The sequence below is a fragment of the Sinocyclocheilus anshuiensis genome, unplaced genomic scaffold (assembly GCF_001515605.1).
Source record: "Sinocyclocheilus anshuiensis isolate Anshui unplaced genomic scaffold, SAMN03320099.WGS_v1.1 scaffold397, whole genome shotgun sequence".
Lineage (NCBI taxonomy): Eukaryota > Metazoa > Chordata > Actinopteri > Cypriniformes > Cyprinidae > Sinocyclocheilus > Sinocyclocheilus anshuiensis.
This window is the reverse complement of record NW_015539841.1, coordinates 264,935-280,935: the sequence shown is the minus strand read 5'-3', so window position 1 is coordinate 280,935 and position 16,001 is coordinate 264,935. Positions and strand designations below refer to the sequence as shown.

The window sequence follows — 16,001 nt, the reverse complement described above, 5'->3', positions numbered from 1 at the left end:
GTACCACAATATTTGCCATGTTTTCAGTAAGTCCCAGGCTACGTCCTTACCTCCTCACCCGATGTATGTGTGTGCCTTCAATCCCCTCCTAGGCATTTCTCCACCCAAGGGTCGTATTTAAGCCCTGTCAGGTACTGAGAGAGAGGCCGTGGACAAGTATATTCAGGAATCCTTAAATGCTGGCCTTATCTGTCCCTCTTCCTCACCTGCTGGGACTGGGTTCTTCTGGGTTCGCCCCAGCTGTCCTCCAGGCTCTGGTGAATGACGTGTTGAAAGACATGGTAAACAGATTTGTTTTTGTGTACCTTGATGATATCCTCATCTTCTCTCCCTTCCTGCAGGTGCACACTCAACATATAAGAAAGACATAATGTTGACTCGGCTTCTACACTCCAGCCCCTTTCAGCGCGCTCCTTGGTGGATTATGGATTGACTTACCAGTCACACCACTGGTAACTTGCAGACTCCTCTTCCCATTTGCGCTGTGTTGCCCCCCTCTTGGTCCGATGGATGCTGATCTGTGTGCAGGGGTGGACTTAGTGATTTTGAGGCCCTAAGCAAATTTCAGGTATGGGGCCCCAAACACAATAACTGTGTGCTCTTGTACGCCTAACCCTTATTTTGCCCTCTCTCTCTCATAGTTTATAGTTTATTTACCCCTTCACAACTTAAGTAAATAATTAGTCAACCTGATGCTGTTATGAAGCCATATTAGGCTACCTTTTTTTTCAGATCACAAAAGAAGACATTATAAAAAAATGAATTGCATAACATTCTTCAATCTTTTTACAAAAAGGATTTAAATGTTATAAAAGTATCCCATGCAACTTGTTCTGTATTCCAAGTGTTCTTAAGGCTCTCTATTATTAAGCGAAAATCTCCAGTCATCACATTCGTGCATTTGTATGAGTGCGCAGCAATTTGACGCTCTCCAGAACACAAATACAGACTGGAGCGTTTGCCAAATATGTTTCTCCAATATCAGATGGGGCCCCCTGATTCCCCGGGGCCCTAAGTGGCCACTTACCTCGCTTATTGGTTAAGTCTGCCCCTGTCTGGGTGCTCAGTAGCACAGTCACCCTGCCCACAGCGTCCTTTTTGGATGTTCACTCCTGGTTTTGTATTCCTGCCATTTTTATGTGCTCATTGAGGATAAAACTTTTGTGTTGTCCCTGCATTTGAATCTGCGTCTCATCCTTACAAGTTTATGATAAAAGGTTTTACTTAAATTTACTACATTTACTTAAATTTGAAGGGCTTGGGAACACTAGTATGTATACTATAATTAACACTATTATAATTACAGTGTAAAGTTGTGTAAAGCACACATACACCTCAGCAGAGATTTTTTTTCTTGGATAACTGAGTGTGAAATGTGTCAGAGTCCATGCATAACCAGAGATATTATGCATGGGCTCTTTGGTATTCTCTTTCCTCGGTGTGTTGATCATATAGTCAGATCTTTTCTGAGCTCACTGTGCCTTAATGTTGTCTTTCCCTTCTTTCTACTTCTCTTGTTGGTCATGCATGTGTATGAAATATTAAATAATCCCTCTCTCTTATGATATAGTTCAGCTATGATGCAGGTCAGTCCTGGTATTGTCCACCCATAAAGTTCTAGACTAGCAACTATAATCTCTCAACCAGGACTTCCCAAATCCGGGATGGGCAACTCTGGTCCTGGAGGGCCACTGTTCTGCTGAGTTAGTTCCATCCCTAATCAAACACACCTAAAAAACTGAACCTAAATCTTCCGGATAGCTTGAGCTTGAGTACAGGACAACGTTCATGCAAGACTTTAAGGCAATGAACACCACATGGGACAATGCTGACGACTCCAAAGATCAGAAACAATGGAGAACACTTGCTGTCCAGCATGCTACCTAAAATGGAAGGTTCTATGCTACATAATATACAGGACATGTCATGATAATCCAAAGAGGATGGACGATGTCCAGTAAATAACAAATTACAGGGTCATGGATATATGGAGCAGTCGTGGCCTGATGGTTAGAGAGTCTGACTTGTAAGTCAAAGGTTGCAGGTTTGAGTCTCAGGTCCGGCAGGAATTGTCGGTGGGGGGAGTGAATAACCAGTGCTCTCTTTCACCTTCAATACCAAGACTGAGGTAAGACCCTTGAGCAAGGCCCCGAACCCCCAACTGCTCCCTGGGCACCGCAGCAATATGGCTGCCCACTGCTCCGGGTGTGTGTTCACTACTGTGTGTGCACACTTGGATGGGTTAAATGCAGAGCACAAATTCTGAATATGGGTCACCATACTCGGCCACACTTCACTTATATTTTTAGAATGTTAAAAGATACAGGTACAAGTACTTTTTGACCCTGATGGAAGACAATGTCAGGATGTTAAGAGAAAAGCCAGTGAGTTATAGAATATGACATACTAGCCCCTTTCACATATTCAGTCATTACTGATAAATTACTGGTAAATTACCGTTAAGAGAAAAAAATACCAAAAATACTGGTAAATCAATTCTGGCAATTTTCCGGTAGTTGTGACATAACCAGTAAATGACCAGTCAGGTTCTGGTCAATTAGTACACTATGCGTGAACAAAGAACATGATTACCTGTATAAGCATGTAGAACGATAGAACATGCTGGTATAAGAAGTCTGCTTTGGGCTCTGTTGGAATTGTTTACTTTGCGTCACTGCTTTTAATTGTGTTTCTATGTAAACAGCTAGACGAACGACTGACCATTGTGGCATGTCTCAAGCTTGAGACCCTGCCTTCTTTTCCATTCATTAGCATATAGTAATTGTAGTACTGTTAGTATATTATCGTGTCTTGTGTTTTTAAGCACAAAATATTCTGTGTGATCAAAATAGCACAGTTCGTAATTTATTACTTACTACATTGAGAGTTTGTATTTTATTTTGTCTCCTATTTTCTTAAATCATAAAAAAAGACCTGAGTGCAGGGTAAAATGTTGCTATGCTCCAACAAATAGTTAAACTGCTACCATCTGGGTCTTAAACCTGTACTGTACCACAGACATATCAGACTTGGTCTCTGGAACATAGATGGAATATTGCCTTGAGACTGACTGATCTAATACTGAATGCCAGTATGACATGTTCCAATTTCACAGCACATAAGAGTAATGATGTTTCTCAGCCAATAGGCGCAGTCCATTTGGAGAGAGGCATACGGTCAGCATTTATGCCAGATTTGAGCAGATTACTCTAAATCAGATTACTGCATCCCCAACCCTGCTATTAAAAGCAAGGTTATTAAAAGCTTAGCTGCATATAATGCCATTCTCTTTTATGAAATGCATCACATTATATAGTATTTCACTTCATTTTAAAGTACTAATCCTGATCATTCTTACATGCCAAATCATACTACTACTCAAAGAAAATCGTGTATTAGAAAATGTAAGTAACTTGCTGTGCCTCTCTATGTTGGAATAGATTAAATAACTTTCAAATAAAAGGCATGATATCTTATTCTAAATGTTCTGTGTGACATGGATTATTAAATGATTACATATTTGAGTATTAATGAAAATAGTACTAAACTTACAATTAATTGTCTTTACTACTATGAACCCACAATGTTGTATTGATGGACAAAAATCATTGGAGATCCATCACTTGAATCCATTTTCAAGAAATTAACACATTAAAGTGACCCTGCAGTGCAACACTGGAATGATCTCAGGATCTGTAGCAGTAATTCTCCACTTTTTAGAAATACAGCTTCATCAGCAAGCGCACCTTTACTGGTCAAAAATGATTAGGTGTATTTTCATCAAAGAAAATGTCAAAATGATGATAGTGCATATCTTTGTCAGGGTGATTGTAATAACTGAACTGGCTGGTAAAAGTGAAGCACCTGTGTAATGCAGGTAATAGTGCGACAGCTTTGCCAACAGCTCTCACGGGATCTTTTATGTAGCTGCAAAACACATGCAGCAGAGAACGTATCCAGGACAACAAATTCTCAAAAGGATTGACATCCACTGTGGGCAATTTTGCACCTGCAGCACCTGATTCCGAGTCAGAACAGTTAGTTAATTTACCATGTAGTAGACATTGGGAAAGTTGCATGGTCCTCCATGAATAGGGTCATGCATTATATTTTGCTTATCAGTCTTTTTCTTGTTACTCTAGAGCACATAAACATTGTGCTGGTTCATCTACAAAGCCTATGGACCGAATATGAATAGCTGGCTATTCTAATTTGATGCAGGTTATTAATTCCACAAAGATGATGAGCTGACTCCACATTCAGCTTGTCCTTGTAAAATCTTGATCCTCATTTCAGAACACCTAAGCCTCATTACACACAGAAGAGCATGCAAAACACAGTCTACAACATCCAGTATGTTGATGTATGATTTGACTTACACCTACTTACATATCTCACTACCCTGTTGGCAATGTAGGTTCTGTCTGTCCTACAATACCTGTTGTTTTTAATCAACTGAACTCCTATGCATATGGCTTTTTCCCATGTTCAATCTCTGTACCTCCTGGGTTAGTTGCCCCACCCTAACCTGTATGGGTTAGTAGTACTTGTGGGAGAGCTCCTAGAAAAGAGGGATCTGTTGAGGCCTCTGTCTCCTTGGTAGAGTCTGAGTTAGGGATGTGAGGGCCCAATAGACCCGGTGGGTAATTGATCAGGGTATATTGTGTTCCTAGTCTCTAAGTAACAGCGCTACCCAGTGTGCCTCTGACTCTCCATGGAGTAACATCTCAGTCAAGCTGCCGGTGATAATTAGCTGTGGGCTTGAGACTGCCTCCCTTAACTCCTCCCACAGATGTTTTGGTCAAGGTGTGTGACAGGCCTTGCATGTAGCTTTGCTAGACTCAAGCCAGGGGGGATTTGGTCTCAGTGAGTGTTGTTGAGAGTACATGTAGTAAACGAAAACAAGTGCTGTGTTAGCTGCTTATGAGACAAAGAGTATGATGCAACTAACGCGCTGAGAGATCTGTGTCATTCCCATTGTCTTGCTGAGGCAGCAGAGGATGATTTCAATATGAATATTTTTAGGTGTGCTAAAACAAAATACATGTAAATCTGTAACACCCAAAGATTCTGAAAAGTAATTTCCCTCTTGTACTAAACTTTCTGCCAAGAAATATTTGTTTGAAATGTATTTATACATTTTTTAATAAAAAAATACAACTGTCCCACGGGAATTGTCTACCACAATAGCAAACTCCTATTAAAAACAACATATATTTTGAAATGTGGTGATATTTTTCATTACTTTCAGGGGGAAAAAAGTGGTTAAATAGTGGTGTATCACTTTTAAAACGCTAATAGGCAAGAAATGGGCAATGTGTGATATTGCTTATATACAACAGTTCAACAGCACAAATATGTAAATAAATAAGAAACAACTGTGGAGTATCTTTAAAAAATCCTCTTGTTTCTGGAACTACTTTCTTTCTCTGTGGATGCAAATCTACCAATGCCACTCTAGAATTAGCAACGATGGCTTTAGCTGCTTCAGGTAAGCTATTGGTGTATTGGAGTATCATTCAGTAATGTACAGTATTATGAGAGAGAAAGAGAAATGACAAATAGCACTGACTTCCTAGTGATCGCCTGGAGCTAAAAACTTTGGAGCAAATTTTCAAATAGCCGTTATCTTTATAAATAGACCAAAGATTTGAGGTTTAAACAAATACATTCTCACCTGAAAAACTCTTAAAACTACACTCTGTGACACAACAACAGTAGAATTTAGAAAATTATGCAAGTTATGCAAAATTATGCTTATCCACTCAGAGACAAGTGCAGTAATACAAACGATGAGTCCCAGTGCTGATACTGGTGAAAAATCTGATTTGAGGACCTGAACTAACTATTAGTAAGAAATAAAGAATGCATTGTAGTCCATGAACCGACCACACCTGGTTTGCAAACGTTAATTCCTCAAAAGGAATTCCTATCAGTTCAGTGAATGTAATGCTGTGAATAAAGGAGGACAGCTGGAGTTCTGTGTTCCTTCAGAGAGGGCAGCAGGAGATGAGAGCCAAGTAAATCTGGTAGAGTTCTGGTATAGATGTCCATCAAGTGAATCATTGCTGACAAACAAGGCAGTGTTTAATAATCATTCTTTCATGCTAGTTGTAGATGTTGTGACCAGGATCATCATAGTTCCTTCATCACTTCTTTGTTGATTCTCCATTCTCCTGGTTCTGCAGCGACTCTTATATAGGCACAGTTGGGCCCAAACGTGTGTCTTTTTGAATGCAGTAATTTGAAAGTATGAATGACGTATAAATGAAGTATAAATGATGTATAAATGAAATGCTGTCATGTATGCATTAAAAACAAATTTGCTTGCATCACTTGCTCCAATCCAGCAACCTTGTTAACAGCCCTGGGTCTTAATCAGTACAAGTGAGTGAGGTACGAACACAGAAACTTGCCTTTCACATCCATGCATAATATGTGATTTTCTTGACCAACTTTTACATTTAAAGCCATAAAAGATTTAGTTCATTAAAAAACAGCTACTCGTGGTTATTTATGATTTCAATAATGCATAATGTTTCAGGAACTGCATGCATAATATGCATGATAAAAAAATGGAAATATTTTATGCACACACAATTTACTATAATTATTTGATTTTTGTTCAACAGGTTAAGTAGAAAAAAAGATAAACCAATATAACATTTTGCACTGAATTGAAGTGAAATGTTATAATCCAAAATACACTATAAAAATATGAAATGCATAGCAACCATTGCAAATAGTAAACAGATCAAAGCAAACAAAAATAATTTACAAAAACACATTACAAAAATTAAAAAATAAATATGAATTGTACTTGATAATCTGTTTAATTTTGAACTATTCATACATATCAGTGTCTACTTTCTCCCATGTGGTGTAGTTAAGATGTGTTTGTATAGGAATAAAAAATTTGGGGCAGTTGTAGCCTAATGTTTAGAGAGTCGGTCTTGTAACCCGAAGGTTGCGGGTTTGAGTCTCAGTACCAGAAGAATTGTAGGCGGGGGGAGTGAATGAACACCGCTCTCTTCCACCCTCAATATCCACGACTGAGGTGCCCTTGAGGAAGACATGTAACCACCAATTGCTCCCCAGACGCTGCAGCAAAAATGGTTGACACCTGACACTTTCATCTGGCCCACATACCACGTGGAATGATGGCAATTGTGCGGTCCGCTCCTGTTTGCCAGATTTGGGCCACAAGCAAGCCATAGGAAGGCCACATGTCAGCCATGACAAAAAATAAATAAAATAAAGTAGAACTGGCCCAAATCTGGGCCACATTTATTTTAATTCTGGCCCAGATCCAACACCTTGCTCCGGCCCACATACTGCGTGGAATAATGGCATTTGGGCAGTCCGGTTCTGTTTGCCAGATTTGGGCCTCAAGTAAGCCTTAGCATTGCTGCATGTAAGCCAACCAAATAAACCAAAACTGGCCACATAACAATATGTAGAATATGTAAATTAATTTGTACTACAGAGGTGGCACAGAAGAACACAAAACTACAGAGATGGCACAGAAGAACACACATGTGGCTTGTAGGTGTATTTTCAGACGTTTAATGAGGCTCAGAGGTGGCATGAGTGCAATTAAATTCATAAATTCATGTGGAGATTAATGTTTTAAATGTAAAATTTTGAATACAGAAATATGATTTAAATAACTTAAATTATACGCTAAAAATGAAACTAAAACCGCCAGCAGGTGGCGGCAAGTCACTGATTTTATCACTGAATCATTCATTCAGTTGATTCGTTCAATGGCTGAATCATTCAGGAATGAAGCAAGTGACTCTCTTTATGAACTGACGGAAAGCCGTCCCTGCGTGTCACTGTGAAATCATTCCTACAATCATCAAGTGTGTGGTCTCGCGATCTGGTCGAATCGTCTAGTGCAGTGTTTCCCAACCGAGGTGCCGTCTGTCGAGCATTAGAAATTAGCCTACTGATTATCACAACTGATGGACAACATTGTTTAACAATATTAAAAATATCTGTATGACATTATATTCTGCAGTTCTTCCGTGTTGTACCGAATATCTATACTTTTCAAATGATCATATCGAAGTTAGAAATCCAAATATTGTGACAAAATTAATTTTGTAGGGTGCCACAAGTTTGTTAAAATTTCCAAAGGGTGCCGCCACTAAAAAAAGGTTGGGAAACACTGGTCTAGTGTGCGCGTTCAGAGGATTGTAAGGCTAAAAATCGGTTGAACTCTCGTCATGTCTGTGGTCTCCCATGGTTTTAAAATCAGTTAAGATTTGAAAATTGTCTAGTGTACAGCCAGCTTTAGTTATAGTTATGCCAGCTCACCTTTACCCAGGCCCGCCCAAAAATAAAATTCTGCCTACGCCACTAAAAGAACCAAATTCACTGCACCTTTTCCCAAATTGTTTTATTATACTTATCTTAAATTGAGGAACCGGTCTTGGGTCTTCCCATAGTTTTTCAGTTTTAATTAAGTGTTCTTCATTAGATCTGGTAGATGATCCTACACTTCAGACTACACCAAAACATGTCTGTAAATACAATGATAATATCATAAATAATAATAATAAATTTTATTTATAACGCACTTTTCTTACACTACAGCAAATATAGTACAAAATACATCCATTAGAATAATAAAAAAAACACAATACAATAAAATATTAAGACACAAACACAATCTTAAAAAGATGTGTTTTTAACATTACATTACTTTCACGAATAAATCAATAAAATACAGTTTATTTTAACCACAGACTGATTTTTACCGCGAAACAAGATTTGGCGCCGAAACAGTCGAATCGGTTGCGTGGTGACGCAGGCGCAGCGTGGGGTTTCCCAGTCCTGAGAGCAGGGTCACCGGCCGCGCCCATCTCCGCTGTCTGATGGCCGGAGCCAGAGCCTGACAGAGCGAGCGCAGAAGAACCACTTCAGCGCCGGACAACGACGAGTGTGGGACGTACAAGGCCGAATTTGGACCGAGCGTTGTGTTGACCACGTTTACCACAGGGCATCTGCGTGAAGCTCGCGTCATTTGGGCCAGAATCAGCGCGGTTGCAGCTGTCGCGGCTGCGGGTTCGGGGAGTGCCGCTCTCCGCTGACTGACTGACGGACTGTCCGCAGGTCGGGCAGCTGTGGATCTCTCCTCGCGGTTTACAGTAAATGATAGATACACAACGAACTGTGCCGACAGAACACAGGTCAGTGTTTCTCTGTAACGCTCGCCTGATTGGCTTCATTGGGCTGTTCTGGGGTCCGGTGGGGTGGGGGCCGCTGCTGGACTCCACACAAGCACATGAAACTGCACTCGCGTCTGTCATGATTGTTTTCACATTACGTGCAGCAAATATAAAAATTGAATCATTCCTAGGCCACATAAGTGGTTTAGTATGTGTTAACTTCCTCAAATCACGGTCATGTGGCAGAGATGTGCTGTTAGCTGACTAGCAGCGCTCCTGTTTTAATATTCACGATGATCGATGCTAAATGCTGTCAGGTGATTTCTGCTATCGGGAACCGTGTCCATAAGAGCAGCAATAGTGAGCCGCGTTTTTGGCATGAAGCTGCTAAAACGGTCTCATTTGGCCACTAAGTAATGTTTGGCCTTGTCGACGAATATAAATGCTGGTGTGCCGTGTTTTGAGCCTGCATTGGTGCATATCTGCAAGATGAAATGGACTGAAGATGGAGGATAAAGCCAAACTACATCCCCCACTTCACTTCATCGTGGAGTCGCACTGTTTGAGCATTTAAATGTCATCTTTCTGCCTAATAAATCCTCGATGAAGCGCTCAAACACACCCGGACTCGGGTCTTATTTGAGCGGCGGATGGGATTTGTTCGGTTGTGTGTGTTTGTGTGTGTTTGTGTGTTTAAACTGTTCTCGTGCCTTTAATTGCCTTGAACTGTGAGCCTGTGCTTTTAACGACTGTAAACGCCGGTTAATGGGGTTTCTCGATCTCTTTAACGCGTGTGTGTGTGTGTATGAGTGATTTACGGTTGCGTTCTTGGTGGAAATGTGAATGAGGAAGAGCAGCTCCAGTGTGTTTCATCACAGAATACACTCATACTGGTGTGATTGTGTGTTTAAAGCGCTTCTGCTGTGCTGAAACATGTAAGCGGGCTGGTGTGTGTGTGTGTGTGTGTGTGTGTGTGTGTGTGTGTCAGCAGTGTGTTCATGTACTGAATGTATGTGTGTGTGTTCACGGCCTACAGCTGCTGCAGCCAACAAGATGGCGACTGATGAAGACACAGCCCTGCCTCACACACACTCACCCCATCACGCATGCTCTCATATACACTTGTACATCTGAAACGTCAATGTGCTCCCTCTCAGATATTGTTTATGTAAATCACAGACTCTGGTCCTGCAGAGTTTTCCTCCAGCCTGCCTGTAGTTTTCATCTTGACGACCGAATTAGTTCGTTCACATTATATTCAGTTTGGAGCTGGATCCTCATATAAATCAATCGGTCGTTACACTCTTAATACTGAACACACAATATAAAAGCATTCCCACAGTCATGGAAACTAATTTCATTTCTAATGAAACTAATGGTTTCTCCTATCAGCTGCTGCTTTTTAACGAACCTGTCAAGAGACTTACGGGTTTTCTGATCGAATCAGTTGTAAAAGTAATGCTTGTTCACACCAAAGCGAATATTCAGTTCGGTAAATATTGGAATTGAAACCGCTGTTAATGCGTCTGATGAGCATTCGCATGTTGTCCGTGAGACTTTTATTTTTATTTTAAATGTGTATTTTTACTCTTTACTCTTTGACTTTCTTCTGTGACAAGCGGATAAAACAGATAGTTGGTAAGAAAGTAAATCTGCTCTGTTTGTGCTTTTCTGTAAGCGCCACCTACTGTCAGAAAGTGAATTTGCATGTTCATTTAGCATGTCTGACATTTTTTACGCATTGGTCTAAATAGACCAATCGCTTGTGGAAAACGGACAGAATTTTCATATTCACGTAAGAAAGAGCCGATGATTGAATCTGGAAACAAAGCAGAATAACTGAGGAGACAAAAAGAGAATTCTCCCTCAGATGCCATGTCTGTAATTTATAGCAAAAATCTGGCATTAATTAGGTCTTTAATGGATAAATTAAAAGAAGTTATTACTCTACCACCTGTGTGACATCATTAGCCAACGTGGTTGAATGACAGATTTGCAACAATATTGTTTCGTCAAACCGTCGTGACTAGCTATTTGATTTCTTGCATCATACTATGCAAGTTAAGCAGTGAGTTACGTCATTGTATGGGAAACACACTCCAGAATGTTACATATGATCTGGAATATCAGTTATATGTCTAAAATATCTTTACTCTTTCTCATTCGCCCATCATTCACAAAATTTGGCCCGTGACTCTTCCATTAAGTGCTTATGAAATATTGTGGCTAATTAGATGTTTTCAGCTAGCAATAAGAGTTCAGGGCTCTCAGCTCTGTTTAACCTATTTTACAGTTTGCATCAATTTTGCCAAAAAATGAAAAATGTCAGACGTCTGCAGATTTCATTTGAGCCTGCACATCCGTCATATTTAGGGGGATTTGAGCACATGAGGCTGCTGTAAGGTGGGCTGCGCGTTGTTTTATGTAGTCTTATGTAACAAAACGTCAGCATCAGAATGAAATAAAAGCCCTGCACACACTCACACGACACTGACCTCATGAAAGAGAGCAAACAAAATTCAGAAGAAAACCTTTTTATTCATAATTCTTACACCATCTAAAATTCTCCCTGTGAGCATGATTCATATCGCTGGTCCACAGGAAGGACGTGAAATATGGCGTGAAGTTCCTGCGCTGTGACACTGTGCAGGAACTGTAGAGAGGAATCCTGCTTGCTCCCTTACGTCCATGTTTAGCAGAAGCGAAGAATATAAAGTGCACGAGCTGCTTATAGGCTCAAAACATGCTACTGAACACAGGCTACGCAAGCTCAGGTTCACACATTGTTGCGTTCTGAAATGTGTGAGTGTGCAGCTCATTAGCCAGTGGAGGGCCCTATGATTTCCGCGATGTAGAAAACATGGACAGAATCGCGGAATCCAGTCAGAAAAATGGAATTTACTATATAATGCGGAATGTTGCAGAATTTGCAATCTGGTCAAAAGTAGGTCAATACATTTAAATCAAAATGCGTTATGGACTAGTGTCTGTGAATATTAAGCTGCAAAAATACGATTTAAATATGAATCCTGCGTGTTCTGCATACATGTCTCTGTGTGAATGAATGGCGCAGATGCACAGTTTCGTTTACTACACACATACTGAAGCGCACGTGACTCTTTCAGCCTCCGTCGCCTCAATATACGAGTACATGAACACAAACATAATCTCTAAAACTGCTCCGAGAGTCACTTCATGAGCCTTTTACTGTTTCATTTGAGAAAAACTATCATCAGAAACTTAGGGTGTGTTCACACTTGTCATGTTTGGTTCGATTAAAACGAACTCTGGTGCGATTGCTCTGTTAGTGCGGTTTGTTGGTGCGGTAGTGTGAACACTGCCATCCGAACCCTGGTGCGCACCAAACAAGCAGATCGAGACCGCTAAAAAGATGGGTCTCGGTCCACTTCCAAACGAACTCTGGTGCGATTGCTCTGTTAGTGCGGTTCGTTGGTGCGGTAGTGTGAACACTGCCATCCGAACCCTGGTGCGCACCAAACAAGCGGATCGAGACCGCTAAAAAGATGGGTCTCGGTCCACTTCCAAACGAACTCTGGTGCGGTTCGAATGAAATATGAACGCAACACGGACCAAATACTTCTAAACGAACCAAAAACGGGAAGTAATGACAAGATGCGATGCTATGCGACTAGGGTTGGGTATCGAAAACCGGTTCCATTTGTGCGTGTTACTTGCCATTTACAACTTCTACTAGTCTGTGTTCCTTCCATACAGTCTATGGTTCCTTCTCAAACCATTCATGCATTTCCGCTGCAGGAAAAGTACTTCCGGTCCGGAACTGACTTCTTTCACATGTTGCAACCAATATGTACAAAATTACGTCAGTATAGGCTATCCTTGCAAACACAGCCCTTTTTTTGTCTTAAGTGAACGCAAACAGGTGAGAAAGAAAACGCTTGTGTAACAGTATTTTAGTGTGTTTTGTGTTTAAGAGACAGCAGCCTAATAAACGCGCTGCCTGTCATTAATGTTAATCAAAGAACAAAAGAAAATCATTTACTGATCTTGACTGAATATATTTAATAACTTTAATTGATTAATCTATATTTTATTTATGAAAAGAAAACTATGCAGTGTTTTTAAACTGTTAATTACAGTTTCTGTACCTGAAATTTTGTTCAGTTGTATTTATTTATGATATTGCTAATTGATTTGTTTGTTCCTATCTTATTACTGACTGTTTACTTGTCTTTAACACTTTAATATTTGAAATTTATATTAATCTAGTTGTTTTTGCTGTGGTATTTGCTGTGGTATTTTTCCATAGATGCCATTAAAGCATAGGCAAAATTCCTCTTGCAGTGTTCTGTAGGCTGCTGATTTTTGCTCGTGTTATTCAGCTGCAACAGAATGCTTTGTAAAAAGACAGAATAAATGTTTGATATCTAAATGTTTAACTTAATTTTTTTATATTAGATTTTTATCTTATTGGAATCGAAAAGCAGAATCGGAATCGGAATCGATAAAATTCAAACGATACCAACCCTATATACGACATGATTTGATGACACGGAACGAGCTGTGTATCCAAAACAAAATGAGCAGAGGGCAAACGTGGAGCAACAAGGAGGTAAAGTGCCTTTTATGAGCTCTTCATGGGTTCGAAGGTGGTGAAAATAAAATCATAAGTACACGCAGCAATGAGCGCGCTTAGTCCAGCAGACGGCATTAGCTGTGTTCGACTTAAAGTATGAGCTGAGCAGACCGATCGGTGAATGGGTGCATTGATGTCAAACACCGATCGGTCTGCGCAGTGCCGCTTTAAGTCGAACACGGCTTTTGTTTGGAGTGTTTGTGAGTTCCGTCGCGAAATATACGTCATTCAGTCCGACCAATCAGGTTGTGAACGTATCACTATGCCTTTAGTTTCGGTATCTTTAGGTTCGCTGTCTAAAATGCCAGTGTGGACACTCAGCGGACCAGGACCAAATGTATCGTTTTCTTTTTTGGTCCGGACCAAACGAGCCAAGAGAACTGAACTACAAGTGTGAACGCACCCTTAAAGGTCTTTACAGCAACCAATCAAAATAAAAGTTTGGTTTAACCTGAAGAAATTGTGACAAATATATTACTTAATGCAAAGATAGAACTACTACTACTACTAATACAATTATTATTAAAACTGGAATAATCACACAATTTTTCTTCCATGTTTTAATTTTAACCGTAAACCTCTGTTGTGCATCACGTTGTTTGCCAAAAATGGAAGGTTTCAAATTGGCATCATTACAAAACACGTGAAGACGGTGAATATTTGTTGCTTTTGTTGTAATGCGTTTTTTTCCTGATCTCATTTTATCCCACTTCATGTTTTCAGCCGCAGATCTGAATAGGATTAAATTGTTCCCATCTGTAGATGAAGGCTTTTGGGATTATGTGGTTGGTCAGTGATAGTGCTGATTTGACTCGTGTCTGTTTTATCCAGCTGTCTCCACAGTTGACATGCCCTTTCAACATATTTGATCTATGATAATCCTTAAGCAAAGTTCATGCCACTGCATGCTGTTGTATACTGTAACTGTGGCCCTCATGGCATATGTTTGTTTGATGTGTCAGTATTTGTAGTTGTGTTACATAATCTGTATGAATGACGAGGTCGTAGCGCATCGGCTCATGTTTGCCTTCTGATGGGAGCAAAATCAAAGCAGCCAGCTCACGTTCATCTAAAGCAGGGGTAACCAGCGCTGCTCCTGCTGAGGTGAGCTCCAAAACCTATCAAACACAACCTAAGCCACCTGATTATGGGGCTTTTTAGTCTGTTGACTTCCTTTCATACTCATGCAAATACAGGAGACCAGAAACACAAGCTCATGTGAAGTTGTTTTTGGAGTAGATTGTATATTTTTACGTATGTTATATGTAGAGATGAAATGTATGAACATTATATATCATGATTATAGTGACCAAAATTATATTATTAAAGTGTGCTGTAAGTGTTCTGAAAGTAACGATACACACACTGAAATCATTTCACCAAGTTTCATATTGGGGAAATAAGTTAATAAATAAAATAAAATAATATTAGCTGCACTATGCACTTTTTGTTTGCATAAACATAAAAATAATAGCATTAAACAAACAAAATAATATTGGTTGGATGTAGGGCTGGGTATCGAGTTCGATACTTTTTAGGCACCGACCGACAGATTTTCAAATAGTTGTATCTCAGCCAGATATTGTCCTATCATAACAAACCATACATCAATGGTAAGCTTATTTATTCAGCTTTCAGATGACGTATAAATCTCCCTTATGACTGGTTTTGTGCTCCAGTGTAGGGCTGGGTATCGAGTTCAATACTTTTTAGGCACCGACCGAATTGCCTCGATACCATCGAGTATCGAAAAACGTCTCGTCGTTCGGTAGCAAATTTCGATACCTAAGGGGTTAATCTCATCACCGTCAGTGAGCCAATAAAGGCCCGGGTATACTTCACTTTTCGCGTTCCGTTCCGTCTCGCGCTCAGCCGTGTCCGCACAGCTTTCAAAGTATACTCAACCGCGGATGAGTGCAGATGGACGAGCTCAACACAGGCGCAGTTTGACTTGCGCTCTGTCTCAACTTTGATCTCGCACATGCGCTGTTGTACGCAGACCGTCCGCGCAGTCTCAAAAAATTGCCTGCACGTGGATGGGGTGCACGGCTGTCCGCAAGCCCTCCTGATGACGAAAATGACGTAATGTGGACGCGGACAGCCGAAGTATACTTTGGCCTTAAGCCTGCAGCACTAGCCGGTGTGTTCGACTAGAAGAGGTGCGGCGCAGATCGATCAGTGTTTGACATTGGCGAGAGCGATTCGAAAGC

At 40.4% G+C, this 16,001-nt stretch overlaps 1 long non-coding RNA gene across 1 annotated transcript in view; it reads left to right on the top strand.

The window, feature by feature from the left end:
• The first annotated feature begins 8,792 nt into the window (after positions 1 to 8,792).
• LOC107684466 (uncharacterized) overlaps positions 8,793 to 16,001 on the top strand; it is a 16,500-nt gene continuing 9,291 nt past the window's right edge. Inside the window, exon 1 of the long non-coding RNA XR_001633854.1 lies at positions 8,793 to 9,201. This is a non-coding gene — a long non-coding RNA (uncharacterized LOC107684466). The remainder of the gene's footprint in view (positions 9,202 to 16,001) is intronic.